This window comes from Anabrus simplex, chromosome 3, assembly GCF_040414725.1.
Source record: "Anabrus simplex isolate iqAnaSimp1 chromosome 3, ASM4041472v1, whole genome shotgun sequence".
NCBI lineage: Eukaryota > Metazoa > Arthropoda > Insecta > Orthoptera > Tettigoniidae > Anabrus > Anabrus simplex.
The window spans coordinates 213,048,817-213,064,194 of record NC_090267.1 but is presented as its reverse complement, the minus strand read 5'-3'; the positions used below and the strand labels follow the sequence as shown (position 1 = coordinate 213,064,194).

At 40.8% G+C, this 15,378-nt stretch overlaps 1 protein-coding gene across 1 annotated transcript in view; it reads left to right on the top strand.

The window, feature by feature from the left end:
• LOC136866751 (probable multidrug resistance-associated protein lethal(2)03659) overlaps positions 1–15,378 on the top strand; it is a 211,033-nt gene that overhangs the window by 19,302 nt on the left and 176,353 nt on the right. The gene's annotated exons all lie outside the window — the stretch shown is intronic.

The following is a 15,378-nucleotide window of genomic DNA, read 5'->3' as shown; positions in this document are numbered from 1 at the left end:
TGTTTGAAGAGGAACGACGTAGACCTGAAGAAGCTAAACGACAAACGTGGAAGTTGCGACAAGCTCAGCCTCGCACTGTCCCAGCCATTTCGTACTGTTTGTGTGGTGGTATGTTTCATGCCAAGTATGGGCTACTAAGTAATATGAAATATATTCGGAAAGCATTCTGAATGTGAAAATTTAAGCTGGTGAAGGATGTGTACACACGAGTACGTGTTGTAGCCGTCAACGACGACTCCGACGAGTTCGTTACGAAGGAGTTCGGCACTGATTTACAAGTTTATTTGCAGGAAAGGAAAACTCGGAATTGGCTTGTCATGCAAATCTCTATTTGAAGATAGTATTTAGTTCCGTCTCATTTTTGGTTTGTGGAAGTAGTTGATGTTAAACATGTGCTAACTAAGGAAACAGGGCATTTATTCTTAAAGTGCACATGTATACTCGTTCTGCGAGCGAACATGATTTAATATGTTAAAGATATATTTCATGTTGGATTTTTCCTCGATTTAAACCAGCATACTTTAGTACCAATTGTAATGAAGTTAACAAATATCCAAACCTCAATTTGAGAATTCCAGGCGATGACTTCACTTCTTCTACCGCTCTTCCCACACCTGTGGGGTCGCGGGTGCGAACCGTGTCGCACAGGTGGATTTATTCCTGTTTTACGGCCGGATGCCCTTCCTGACGCCGTCCTTATATGGAAGGATGTAATCACTATTGCGTGTTTCTGTGGTGGTTGGTAGTGTAGTGTGTTGTGTTGAGTTGTCTGAATATTTGTCTGAATATAAAGAGTAAAGTGTTGGAACAAACACAAACCTCAGTCCCCGAGCCAGAAGAATTAATCAAACACGAATTAAACTCCCCGACCCGGCCGGGAATCGAACCCTTATGCTCTGAAGCGAAGGCCTCAACGCTGACCATTCAGCCAGTGAGTCAGATGGCGATGACTTCACTGATACTAAATATTACAATAGCAATATTTATCACACTACACTTGACAAAGTTCAACCAACGGTATCGAAATCGCTGGATAGATCATCATGAACCTTAATGTCAATCCTCCAGGGCTTTGAAATTCTCGTCCTTAGATTATTAGCTGTACGGCTATGGCATTTCCTTGCTCACAGCATTCGTATCTCCTCTTTTACCACGGACCATATACAAGATCCGCAACTCTACAAACTGACCGATGAATCAGAGGAAAATATAGCCTATCATGCGAAAATCTTCTAGACTTCCACCAAAACTTTTCTAGAGAAAGGTTTCCGAGCTAATGTAAACTGACTGCCGTAATCTTCAGCATATTGGGCACTAACGTACCCATGTGAACAACTGTTTTCGCTATTTGCTTTACGTCCCACTAACTACTCATTTACGGTTTTCGGAGACGCCGAGGTGCCGGAATTTAGTCCCGCAGGAGTTCTTTTACGTGCCAGTAAATCTACCGACACCAGGCTGACGTATTTGAGCACCTTAAAATACCACCGGACTGAGTCAGGATCGAACCTGCCATGTTGGGGTCAGAAGGCCAGCGTCTCAACCGTCTGAGCCACTCAGCCCGGCAAGTAATTGTTTTCTGAAACGAAACTATGTAAAAGCAAAGTTCGTTTTTTCCATGTCAAACTCTCGCCCCGAAGTAGGGGGGTTCTAGTTGAAATAAATAAATAAATACATAAATAAATAAATAAATAAATAAATAAATAAATAAATAAATAAATAAATAAATAAATAAATAAATAAATAAATAAATAAATAAATAAATAAATAAATGTATGTTCAGTACTCAGCCCTAAGGCTGCTTGGATCCTCAATAGCTCTGCCATCCGCTGTCATAGATGGCCTAGGTTTCACTGAAGAGGCGTACTAGGGAAATGTCATTTGCTTTACGTCGCACCGACACAGATATATCTTATGGCGACGATGGGATAGGAAAGGCCTAGGAAGTGGAAGGAAGCGACCGTGGCCTTAATCAAGGTACAGCTCCGGCATTTGCCTGGTGTGAAAATGGGAAACCACGGAAAGCCATCTTCAGGGCTGCCGACAGTGGGGCTCGAACCCACTATCTCCCGATTACTGGATACTGGCCGCACTTAATTAACTGCAGCTATCGAGCTCGGTACTAGGGAAATGAGGAGTGAGGTAGTTTCCCGTTGCTTTCCTCACCAAGCCAGTAGCTGCTATTCCATATGAGTCTGCCAAGCCCACTGAAATACGGTACATGCATCAACTGACCCTATGAGCAACATTTACACGCCATTCATAGCAGGGACTGGCCGCATAAGGAATGGCATTACTAGCATCGCTCATACCTCAGTCACTTTCACATTGTCAAAGCCAAGGGTAAGACAGAGACATATCAATGAAAGCCAAAACATTGCTCTGGCCTATACCAGAAGACATACTGCACTGGAAACACTAGGTCCTGCCAGCAAAGGCGTAATAAATAAATTAAATAATGTATTAATTAATAATAATAATAATAATAATAATGACAATAAACTCCAGAAGAAGTAATATCCAAAATTCCTCCAAACCACGTCACAATCATACTAGGTGACTTCAATGCAGCAGCGGCGATTAGGGGGGCGAGAGGGGTCAGTCACCCCCCCATTTTGTGGAGAAAATATTACATTTTTATTCCATTGTAGGCGGATGAAACTAGGAATCATACAAATTATTAAAAAAGGTAATTTGTTTAAGCCCCGTTTCTTATCAGTTATTTTTTCCTTTTCTTTAATTAGTAACAAAATGATAAGCGAAAATACGCACAAAATGTCGTTCGTCCTGGCTAACCGATTTGTATAGCGCCACAGCAAGTATTATAGAGACCTTGCGTGTGCTGTGACGATGGGTAAGGGAGGGGGGGTATATATTTTTGCCAAGGTCATGGACACAGGTATGAAGCACCCGCTTGCCGCGCGCATTCGTCAGTCTTGTGGTCTCTTTACTGTGTGTCAGTTTCTTAGTGTGTAGTCAAATACTAAATGATTTTTAACTGTACAATCACGTTGCATAATCACCGCGTACTTGTATTTAACTGTAGTAAATGTGTAATATTGTTACTTTGGTGAAAGCTTTATTGCATAGTATTGAATCAAAATCTCAACAACAACAACAACAAAAAAGCATTTCTATTGGTAAACAGATAACCTTTACCCCTCTGTTGAAATTCACTCAGAGAGATAAAAAATTACCATTTTGTAGCTTTATTTCAGTTTTTACGTAGGTATATAACTCCCCCAAAACCCACCGTGGCTCAGGCGCCAGCGCGTCTGCCCCTCACCGCTGGGTTCCGTGATTCAAAACCCGGTCACTCCATGTGAGATATGTGCTGGACAAAGCGGAGGCGGGACAGGTTTTTCTCCGGGTACTACGGTTTTCCCTGTCATATTTCATTCCAGCAACACTCTTCAGGAGTGCGACAGGCTTCGGCAGCCGGCCCAATTCCCATCCTCGCCGCAAGATGGGGCTTCATTCATTCCATCCCTGACCCGGTCACTGGCTGGAAAACAGGTTGTAGGTTTTCATTCATTTCAATTCCCCCGCCCCCGCCTCCGTCCGCTATATCCCACAAACCCGGGTACTGTTTGTTGTCTGTACATTTCTTTTTGCCTCCGCACTTTTAATTCCCAATCACCGCTACTGCCTCAACGCACAATTAGGCAAAGAAAGAAAACACACAAAAATAATAGAAAATTTCCCAGCACATACTGTAAATGGGCCAATTAAAATGGACAAAGATTAATTGAACTCTGCAGGATATTCAACCTTAAAATCATGTTAATGCACTCATCGGCGAACTCCAAATTGACCGTGTAGCAATCTCTTATCCGAACCGTAGAGAAATTATGAATGTTCAAGTCAGAAAGGGTACAAACATAGACTCAGATCATTACCTGACAAGAATCACTACAGTTGAAACCTCAGAGATTCACAAAGAAGAAACCATTAATTCCAAAATTTGACCCCGCTGGGATCCAACCATCTCTCACAGAAGAATTAGAGAGAAAGGAGGCAAAAAATTGGAAACAACTCAAAAGCAAACGGATTACAACAGCACAAACACTCATTCCTCTGCAGAAAAAGGAGAGACACCCTTGGTGGAATGAGGAGACTGAACAAGGAATCCAATCTCGACAGGAGGCATACAACAAATGGAACAGCAAAAAGACGGAGAATAACTACAAAACATTCCTGGCAGTGAGGAAAGAGACAACCCATTTGATCAGACAGACCAAAAGGAAATGTAAAAATGATCAACTACTTGAAATCGAGAAAGACCTTGAGAAAAACAACACACGGGAATTCTAAAAGAACTTAAAAGCTAAGCTTGCAGGATACCAACAAGAAAGTGACTGTTTCAAGAAAAAAAAAGTTGTCACTAAACAACCAAGAAAACTGTGAGGAACTCGCCAGATATTTTAAAGAATTACTGAACTGTCCAGAATAAACAGAAATATTTTTTCCACAAGAACCTGAAAATACTTATCCAAATCCATTGCCATCTGATGAAGGAGAAATCACAAGACATTTCAAAAGACTTAAAAACAACAAAGCATCAGATGAGGATGGAATCATAACAGAATTACTCAAATCAGCAGGCCCAAACACCACTAAAAAAATCACAAAAATCATGCAAGACATTTGCAAACAGAACAAACTCCAGAAAACTGGGAAAATGCATTCATACACAAAAAGGAAGACAGAACATATGTAAACAACTATAGAGGAACCTCACTAGTATCAGTTACATACAAAATTATATCCCTATGTCTTCTTGATAAAGTCCAACAACAACTAGAACCGCAAATCGTAGAATATCAGGCAGGAGTCAGACCAGGCCGATCGCGTCCAGAGAAAATCTTGAACCTAGAGCTAATCCTAAGACATCACAGAATTTGTAGCAAAAATTTAGTCTGCACATTTGTTGATTTTAAAAAACCCTACGATTCAATGGATCGCAAATCACTCTTTCAAATATTGAAAAAACAAATTTTAGACCTGAAAACACCTTCAATCATAAAACTGACACTGACAGACACGAAGTCAAAGGTTAAATTTATGGGGGAAACCTCAGATCCCTTTGAAACCAAAACGGGAGTAAGACAAGGAGATGGACTCTCGCTCTTTCTCTTCAACTGCGTCCTGTAAAAAGTGAAAAAAAAATGGCGCAAACAGAAATTGGTCCTCAAAATTCACCAACCAATCACTTTAGGCTGAAGAAAACTAGCGATGGATTGCTTAACATTTGCGGATGACCTGGCAGTACTAACCCGAGATATTTCAACAGCCCAAAATCAGATTGAACTCCTGAAAGAAATTGCGGAAAATGTCGGCCTTCAGATATCTTTTGAAAAGACAGAATACATGACCTGCAATAAACATGCACCAAAATTCATGGAAATAAGATATGGAAAAATTAAACGAGTATCTCAATTTAAGTACCTTAGTGAAACAATTCTGGAAAATGGACTCGAAACAAATGCCAATTAAATTAGATGCCTAAAGATGGAAACTGCACATCGACTAACCCAAAATATGTATAACGAAAAATGTATCTCCAAGCATACAAAACTGGGACACTACAATACAGTCATTAAACCAGAATGTCTTTGTGGATCAGAGACATGAATTTTGAACAGGTAAGCAGACATTGAAAACGTTAAGCAAAAGGAAGGGAAAATCATAAGGAAAAATCTAGGCCCGAAACTCACCATTGGACAATACCAATTTAGAGGCAGACAGGAAATCAAACAACACACAAATATTCACAGTGATATTAGAAAACGCAGGCTAAGATTCTATGGTCATATTAAAAGAATGCATCCAGACAGACTTACCAAAACAAAGGGAGAATTCTATGAAAATAGGAGTAAGGCTAAAACAGACACAATGAAATGGATTGGCGAAATTAAAACCTATTTGAAACAGGCAGGAATTACAACAAGAGATGCCCAAAATTCATAAATGACAAGATGACCAAGAGGAAAGACCAGAGAAGAAGACTGGAACAACCCGGTTTGAAGACAGAACTGAAGCCCACAGTAAAAGAATGAAGGATATGGGGAGAAACGAAGGCAAACGCACGCCCCTAAGTACTTTGCGTACCGTAGTCTTAATGGGCTTATTTGCATATAATAATAATAATAATAATAATAATAATAATTCGAGACTAATCAGTGCACGGAACCTGACTCCAGGCATTGAAAAACTCATCCAATGGAAAACGTTGCAGACGTCTAAAGTACAACCCAACCCAACCCAACCCAACCCAACCCAACCCAACCCAACCCAACCCAATCCCCCACCCCCACTCAACAAATATGACAAATAAATTGGGCGCATTTTTGCGTATTGTTTGTTTTAGGTTGTAACATATTAATCAAATTTGTTTAATTGATGGGAACAATATGTTGATCATGTTCAATGTATTGTTGAAATGTTCATTACGTTTATTATTGACGTGAGTTTTTCATCGAGTTCGACCTGAATAAAATGTCCAGTGTTCTGTTTCGCAATTCTCTAGCTTTTATGTTTTGGCGTAGCTCGTATTGCATATATACGTCTTCAAAACATTTGTATGGCATGCACAGGAAGCGGAAACGGGACAGTTGTTCCAATGAACCACCTTCTGGCGGTTGGTGGTCTGCGGCGGGTAAGGCCATGCAGCATGCACTAACTCGCGCAGTATGCAAATATAATAATAATAATAATAATAATAATAATAATAATAATAATAATAATAATAATAATAATTCTCTGAGACTAATCAGTGCATAGATTAGTGCATAGAATGTACTATGCTGCTAGTAGCTGTTGTCTTAGGGCAGCCCATTTGTGTGTAGGCCTGGCGTATCATCCCATCACTATTGCAGCAGCCAAACATTCACTCCGACGTAGAGCTCATATGTGTACGGAAGCCCAAAAAGTACATTTTGAGCCAAGTTTATATTAACCGCAGGAAGGATACTCTGTTCACAGTGTTTTGTTTAGTTTCCTAGGTAGATTTAATTTTTCTCTTGTATACTGTTGTTGTAACAAGGCCTTGCTTAATTACGATGACCTTGCCATTTATATGTTTTCAAATAGCATTCTTCCTAATAAAGTTCATTTAAGTTCTGTATGATTACTATTGTCTTATTTTAACATATTCGGCTAAAGAAATCGTTGTCTTAGGTTCCTTGCATTAGAGTTTTCTACTCGTATAAACATTTGTACTAAGATATGTTACAACCATGCTGTTTATAAAACCTTGTGTATATGCACCATTATATTTTGTACGAATGACTCTTCATCTTTTCTCTTGTATACTGTTGTTGCAACAAGACCGACTACAAGAATGTTACTATGGAAACACTTTTGTGAAGGAGTTAAATAAGAACTGAAAGGGAGAATTGTTTAAGAGCCAAAAATATTCTATTGACAACCTTTCAACATGAAACCATCCTAGCAGATGCTCATAGACCAGGGAATAATGCTTATTGCGTTCGAGTTCCTGAGATTATCTCATCGTCAACTCTTTATCGTGAAAGTAATAATATAATATAATATAATATAATATTTTATTTTAATGGTGTGTGGCCTCCGGAGAGGCCTGCTGGAGATCATCGAGCTGACGCCGTACATGCGACTTGCGCGTATGCGAGGATGAATTCTAATTCTCAAGATGGCACAAAAACCCAGCCCCTGAGCCAGGGATGAAAGCTAAAATCCTCCAACCCTGCCTGGAATCTAAACCGGGACACCTTGGACCAAATGCCAACATGCTAACCATTTAGCCATGCAACCGAACATAATAATAATAATAATAATAATAATAATAATAATAATAATAATAATAAACTAGAATGTTTCGACAACTGAAAATGGTACTAGCTATCACTTTTTACAAGAAAACTATAATGAACCTCTCGCGACCATGTCTATTGTGCTTTTTTTTTAAAGAAAAATGCTGGTTTTTTCAGCAAAATGTTTGTCTCACACACGCCATGATGACGTACAAAACTATATCTATCGGTATGAGTTCGAACTACATGCATCCTGACTTCTGTTGCCATCCACAGATAGGCCTATACTGAGAAGAAAACACGGGAACGTTTGAAAGACTGAATCTGGTACCAGATATAGGTTACGGGAACAATGCAATTATGATCACCATGCTTGAACTGTTTAGTGAAAAATAATACATTTCAGTGAAGTGAATGAATCATATTTTTCCATTCTGGCGTATGAAAACGCATTATCTCTATCGATAAGCACGAGATAGAACGTCTTCAACTGAGTTTTAGGAATGACATCTTTAATAAATGTTGATCATGGATGTTTCGTTGCAGGCGTTAATGACTCTCATCCAGTGAGGTGAGATTGTCATTTTGTTGCACTTAATAACATAAGCGTCATCGCTTGGCATACGACTTAAGCACGTCCTACTGCCTGCTTTGAAGTTTTCGAGTACTGAAAGCGATAACTGACAAAAGGTAATCGTTAATGCTTCTGATTCAGAGCAATAAGGTTCTCATTTTGGAGCAAGTAGCGACATTAACACTAGCATCAAACTAAATCAAGTTCTGCTTTGATGTGTTCGTATTACAGAGAACGATAATAGCAAATGGCAATAATTCAATATTCAATATATTTGTGTTCTGTGCATGTATGTTTCTGGATACTAGGACATCGTCTCCATTTACTCACACATTAATGATAGATTTACCGAACTCGATAGCTGCAGTCGCTTACTTGCGGCCAGTATCCAGTATTCGGGAGATAGTAGGTTCGAACCCCACTGTCGGCAGCCCTGAAAATGGTTTTCCGTGGTTTCCCATTTTCACACCAGGCAAATGCTGGGGCTGTACCTTAATTAAGGCCACGGCCGCTTCCTTCCCACTCCTGGCCCTTTCCTGTCCCATCGTCGCCATAAGACCTATCTGTGTCTGTGCGACGTAAAGCAACTAACAAAAAAAATGATAGATTTAATGAGTCAATTAGAATCTGCAGATTATTTATCATGGGATTATGTTAATTATTTGTTTCAATATATTTCTCCAGACAAACAAATTTTGGTCCACAAAATGCTTTTTCCTTTCATTGGAGGTTGGAGCTTTAGGCTTAGTTTAACTGGCTATATATAGTACTTATATTTAAAGGAAATGTCAAAAATATTGATTATATCGCTCACCGTATTTGTGTTTTCATGTGGTTTCAATATTAATATTTACGATAGTTTAAACACTAATGCTTTATTGCAAGGACAAACATATGAAGCTAAAACGATACATTTGGAGAAAGATGAACTGAGTAAAGTCAAGTCACAAGAAAGAGGAAGTAATGACTCTAAATTCGCTGATCTCTACATCTAACATAACAAGGAAATCAGAAGATTGAGAGGAAATGAGATAGGCTAAACAGACCGAGATGGCCGTGCGGTTAGTGTCACGTAGATGTGAGTTTACATTCGGGAGATGGTGGGTTCAAATCCCACTGTCAGCAGCCTTGAAGATTGTTTTCCGTGGTTTTCTATTTTCATACCAGGCAAATGCTGGGGTTGTACCGTGATTAAGGCCACGGCCGCTACCTTACCAATATCAGCCCTTATCCATCCTCACGTGGCCGAAAACCTTCGATGTAATAGTGTGTCTTTGAACTACTAGCAACCGAGCTCGATAGCTGCAGTCGCTTAAGTGCGGCCAGTATCCAGTAATCGGGAGATCGTGGGTTCGAGCCCCACTGTCGGCAGCCCTGAAGATGGTTTTCCGTGGTTTCCCATTTTCACACCAGGCAAATGCCGGGGCTGTACCTTAATTAAGGCCACGGCCGCTTCCTTCCAATTCCTAGCCCTTCCCTGTCCCATCGTCGCCGTAAGACATATCTGTGTCGGTGCGACGTAAAGCAAATAGCAAAAAAAAAACTACTAGCAATTAGGAGCATGAGACAGGCTAGGTCAATCATATGCGACGATACAACCATCTCCATTACGCTCTTTCAGAAATAGATCAGCTAATTACAATAAATAACAAATTACCTTTCGTTAGAAAAGTGAGCTTGCTTGGTGCATACTCCCGACAGTGCCTGGCAGTAATTCCTCACTGTCACACAGCAGCTGTTGTCGAGTCAATTTTAAAATATTCTACACTTTGGTACACCGACACCGTCTTATGACGACGATGGGATAGGAAAAGGCTAGAATAGGAAGGAAGAGACCGTGGCCTTAATTAAGGTACAGCACCAGCATTTGCCTGGTATGAAAAAGGGAAACCACGGAAAACCATCTTCAGGGCTGCCGACAGTGGGATTTGAACCCACTATCTCCTGAATACTGGATACTGGCCACACTTAAGCGACTGCAGCTATCGGAATCGGTAGGCACAAAATCAAGAGTGAACTTCAGTGAATGGCTTCTGAAACGCGGCAAAGGAAAACTAGGTCGAATGGCACTATCGGGATCCAACAAAACCAGCATTCAAAACAATTTTGTAAGAAATTCACTTGGTTCTTCTTTTCATCCAAGTGGGAGTACACTAGTTTTCCTAAATTGCAATTTTGTTCCCAAGAAACAAGCAAGTTAACGTCATAAACCAAGAGGTTTTGAATAGTTTGATATGTGACCAAATAACCAGATAACGTACATTAGCATTGACTCCGTAGAGTTCGATGACGTTAATCATCATCATCATCATCTGTTTACCCTCCAGGTTCGGTTTTTCCCTCGGACTTAGCGAGGGATCCCACCTCTACCGCCTCAAGGGCAGTGTCCTGGAGCTTCAGACTCTTGGTCGGGGATACAACTGGGGAGTATGACCAGTACCTCGCCCAGGCGGCCTCACCTGCTATGCTGAACAGGGGCCTTGTGGAGGGATGGAAACAGTGGAAGGGATAGGCAAGGAAGAGGGATGGAAGCGGCCGTGGCCTTAAGTTAGGTACCATCCCGGCATTCGCCTGGAGGAGAAGTGGGAAACCACGGAAAACCACTTCCAGGATGGCTGAGGTGGGAATCGAACCCACCTCTACTCAGTTGACCTCCCGAGGCTGAGTGAATCCCGTTCCAGCCCTCGTACCACTTTTCAAATTTCGTGGCAGAGCCGGGAATCGAACCCGGACCTCCGGGGGTTGCAGCTAATCACGCTAACCACTACACCACAGAGGCGGACTCGATGACGTTAATGACATTTTTTAAAGTTGGTTTGAGCAAGACAACGATATTGACTGTACTGAAGCAAGAGAGAACTATCGTTGATGTTGATGTGACGGGTTCAACTTCAGGAAGAAAATGTTTTATTCCAAGAACAGGTTTAGCACATGTTAATCTTTATATTGAAACAGGAACGCCCGTACTTCAGTTTATCGGAGAGCATGAGAAACGACAACGCTTGTACGGCCCATGCTAAGAGAGTGAGAGAGAAGGGTAGTGAAATTTTTTTTATATGATTAAGTGGATCCTTCAGTTTATTCAATAGATATGCAAAGAATTATGTCACCTTTTACAGCTGAATCCTTGAAGGCGTGGAGGGGACGTCGTCCTGCGGCGTCTGCGTCGTCTTGCGGTCGGCGTCGGCGTTGTCTTCCGTCGTTGGTGTTTTCTCTGTATTAGTGTTGATGGCGACTCGAACCTGAGGCAGGAACGGGGAAATGTGGAGCTTCCGCATCGGACGTCATGGGACTCTGGTGTGACACCTCTCTAAGGCGAAGCACACCGAAATAGTTCCCACAGTCAATGATGTTGAACGCACTTTAGCAGCAAGGATAAAGTCAGAGTCACAGTTCCATGAGAATAAGATGGAAGGAATTATCGTATTTGGAATAATAAACAAACGAAAACAATCTAGGACCTTCCGAGGTGCAGTGATTAAGCACTTCACAAAGAAAATTAAATTAACCGGGTACAGTCTCTGCACTGTACACCATGAGCACAATATTCACACACTTGTTGAAATAAACGACAGTCCAAGTTCTGTTACGTCGTAATTTTCAGAAGATTATCACTGACACTTAAGATCATACGTGATTCAGAACAGGTTATGATGGGAATTGGCATGGTCCCTCGGAAAGAAATTACGATACCGTATTCCACAAGTTAATACTGTCTTTAAGAGGGAATGTTGGCACAGTTTTATTACGAACACAGTTCCGAAAAATGGATAGACACAGTCTTTAAACGAAATGAAGGTCGGCACAGTTCTATTACGAACACAATTCAATGGATAGACACAGTCTTTAAATGAAATGAAGGTCGGCACAGTTCTATTACGAACACAGTTCAATGGATAGACACAGTCTTTAAATGAAATGAAGGCTGGCACAGTTTTATGTTAGAAACGTTATCGCTGTTTTCACACAGTCTTTAAATGAAATCAAGTTTGGCACAGTTTATGCTAGAAACATTCATAGTCCACAAACGAAATATAATCGCCCAGTCGTACAGACTGATAAAAACGAAATTACGTTTTTGTTCATGCTCGAAGTTCAAGCCCACGGAGAAGGCTTCCAACACTAACGTCTCCGAACTCAAGTACACAGCCGGACCGAGTGACGAATTATATCGCGACGTGCTTACTTGCACACACACACTGAGCTCACGGCTTACTGCCGACTCCTCTCACTCTCTCTGCCTACGGCACACTGCAGCTGCACATTGCACACACTGCACACTCTCTGTTTTACCCCAGGCTGGCGATTCGCTTATATTGCCGAAGGTCGGTGGGCATGGCTACACATGTGGGCCCCAAGAAAATTTTATATCTTGTCCATCTTTACACTGATTGACACGAAATTTCGGCTAGCAGCGCTCAATATTCCTGCCTGCAAGGTGACGTTATTGAAATATTGATATCACATTTCGTTCATGCTGCAATGCTATGGAACACGAAAGAACCTTCTGCGTGACGTCGCTTGACCTTGGCCGGTGTTCTGGAACAGCGCGAGCTTGCTTGCAGTTCCCACAATGCCTGTGTGCTCGGCGCAAGTTTTAAATGCTTACGGCCGGGTGTTAGCGAGTTCCTCTTAATAAATGAATGAAACGTGAATGCTCGTAGGGCGTTTCCGTTTCAATATATCATTCACTATTAAATGGAAGTATTTTCCTCTAAAGTTAGCCTTCTCTGTCACAATGAATACATCACCAGGACAAACTTGAAAGTTGGGATAAATCTCTCCACTCCCGTGTCTTGGACAGCTGTACGTAGCTTTCTAAAGGGTACGCAGGTCCGTGGACGTCAAAGTGCAACTCCAGTCTATAACTAAACTCAATATGGTTTCTAAGGAATTCCTATAATGCATGTTCTTTTTCCACTAATAATAATGGCCTGTGGCCTCCGGAGAGGCCTGGTGCAGGTCTTTCGAGTTGACTCCCTATAGGCGACCTGCGCGTCTGTGACGATGGGGCCCTACTTAGGATGATTTCTAATGCCTAAGACAACACACACGCCCAGCCCCTGAGCCATCGGAATTAACCAATTAAGGTTAAAATCCCCGACCACGCTAGGAATCGAACCCGGGATTCCCTGGACCAAAGGCCAGCACGCTAACCATTTAGCCATGAAGCCAAACCTTCGTCCACTGAAATAACGTATAAAACGTGGAAAGTGTAACTTTTATTCATAATATATATTTAATAAAAATCCTTTTAACATTTCCTATCACTTCTTAGACAGCAATTTCGACTGCCGAAGACAAGCTTACGTACTAGTAATAATAATAAATTGACCCCATGTCTAAATGATCAGCATTGAAGCCTTCGGTTCAAAGGGTACCGTGTTCAAATCCGGGCTGAGTAAGAGATTTTAACTGCGTTTAGTTCATTCCTCCAGCTCGGGGACAGGTTTTGTGTTCGCCTTATTACATTCGTCTTCATTCAACACCACACTACCAACCACCACAGAACCACGCATTAGTACATAATCCTCCACGTAGAGTTGGCGTCAGGAAGGGCATCCGGCGGTAAAAGTGAGACAGGACAACTTGTTCGACACAATACGCACTCGTGGGCCACCATAGTGTAGGAAAGGTGGTATAATAATAATAATAATAATAATAATAATAATAATAATAATAATAATAATAATAATAATAATAGTAGTACCAACAGGAAAAGAACAGAAGGCCCTCGAGGTCGTTATCCAGAAAATGAAGAAAGCCCTCGGCCGAACGCAAAACGTTTACAACAAAAGATGCCTTTGAATCTTCACCAAAATTCGACCTTACAATACTGTGATCCAACCTGAAAAACTATACGCGAGTGAAACACTGGATCTCCACAGGAAAACAGTACTCGAAGACATCCTGAAAGAGGAACGTAAAATCATCTGAAAAATTCTCGGCCCAAAACTGACTGACGAAGGATATAGACTGCAATCTCGTACAAAACCCGAGGAGCTCTCAAACCTTGCGGCCGACATCAGAAAAAGACGCCTGAAATTTTATGGACACATCAAACGCCTTCCAGAAAACAGACTGACAAGAATCTTACTTGAGGCAACAGAAAATATCAAAACAAATAGGTGGACAACTGAAATCCGCCAAGACCTGGGAAAATCAGGAATCAAAGTGGCCGACATCGCTGACCGAACCTGCTACAGAACGAAAATCAAGTGGGAAGTAGAGTCAGAGAGAAACCACAAGAAGAAGACAGGAGCTAAGTGGACAGAAGAACGAAGAACCACGATGAGAGAAAAATTGAAGGCTGCCTGGCAAAGAAGGAAATACACAACTTCTAAGTGAGCTTTGCGTGATCAGTTTTCTGGTCTTTTTCGCATCTAATAATAATAATAATAATAATAATAATAATAATAATAATAATAATAATAAAAATGTTAAATTAATTCTATGTCTTTTCTGTGAGATTGTACTTGCACACTGTTGTTAATGATATGTTAACTGTAATCCATTCCACTAGTTATTTAGGATAATCTGTAATCTTGGTGCATTGCGTGGGAAATTTCCTATTGTGATAACAAATAATATTTTATGTTTCAGGTGTTTGCCGTCGAGAACCTCTTTTCTATACTCACTTGGTCGTTTTCACAAAATTTCAATAAAGCCGTTTTCCATGCAGCTGAATGTAAAATATCTTTGCAAAGAATACAGGTACAGTATTCGACTTTAAACTACTTTCACAGTAGCAAAACACTTCTCCTGAAGACATATAGGTAAGCTAGACGTACGACTTAGGAACTGTTAACAAAATGCAGATAAAATTAAGATTTATGAAATGGACGAATTCCATAAGATATTTCACGGTTGAGAAATTTGGTACGGACAGAACATTTTTAAGACTGCGAAATTTCTATCTCTTTACCTGAATTACTGTTGAGAATATTATTCCGTTTTTCGCAAACCCAGAAAGATGAATGATTTTTTTTCAGATAATTGATGTTCTTACAATTT